This window comes from Opisthorchis viverrini, assembly GCF_000715545.1.
Source record: "Opisthorchis viverrini unplaced genomic scaffold opera_v5_547, whole genome shotgun sequence".
Taxonomy (NCBI): domain Eukaryota; kingdom Metazoa; phylum Platyhelminthes; class Trematoda; order Opisthorchiida; family Opisthorchiidae; genus Opisthorchis; species Opisthorchis viverrini.
The window spans coordinates 144,432-145,435 of NW_008752210.1; positions in this window are offsets into that span (position 1 = coordinate 144,432).

Here is a 1,004-nt window from a genome sequence, read left to right on the forward strand (position 1 = left end):
ACTTGATTTTCTCGGAAACTTAATCAAGGCTTGCCGAACACTCTCATGAGTTTCCCTAAAACTTAATCAAGATTTGAACCCATACTGGGCGGAACTTGCGACGTACCCTCATGAAAGAGACTTTTACCTGGGTTCGGTTGGGTCAGCCCGTCAAAATCAAATAAGAATGTGAATGCATATTCCGTTCTTTACGGTAAACCCCCGCTCAAAACAGAACACTGACGAGAACGGCCAAAGGTAATCACGGCACAATCATTAGGCGTGCTGTTTGATGGGTTGAAGTGTACTTTTTATAAAAGACCCACGATTCATTTAAATTTACAATGAAGGTATACACGTGGCATTGGGGGTTGCTGCAAAGGAACACCAAAATATCACAGGGGTTGTACCGGTTACACAATGGTTTCCTCCAACCATATGAAACTGGTTCAGTTAGCGGAAGCTACATTATTCGATGAAAACTGGATTTTGTGCGATCATCGGCTAAACGCTTCTTGCGTAGAATAAGGGGATGCTTCCAAGCAAAGATCCCGAAGTGAACAAGAATAATCAAGTTTTTGCTGATCAAGGCCGCTTTCAAACCGTGTATATGATTGACATTATGAATGCTATTTCACAGGATCCATGCAAGAATCAGCAAGAAATTTAAGCTGCTGACTTCCAATATTTGAAGAAAGAACATCGAGAAACTTAGGGCCAGCGTAGCAAGCCTCTGTGTACAGCAACGATTTGTTTAATATTTTCTTCGAATGCATGTAGGCGAGGGTAACGTTCAACGGCATGGCGCACAACTGTCGCAAGACAAGAAAAAAATTTTCGTTAGCTCGACATGAGTCACTCGATGAGTCACTCACCACTTACTTGGATTCCTTGGTTGATTAATGAGACACGTTATGTCCTGAATTAGTACGGATATACCAGGCTTTTGGTTGGTTGCCCGTGGCCGAACGGTTACGCGCTGCACCTATCGAACGCACCACTGATGATTTCCAATAAGGATGAAA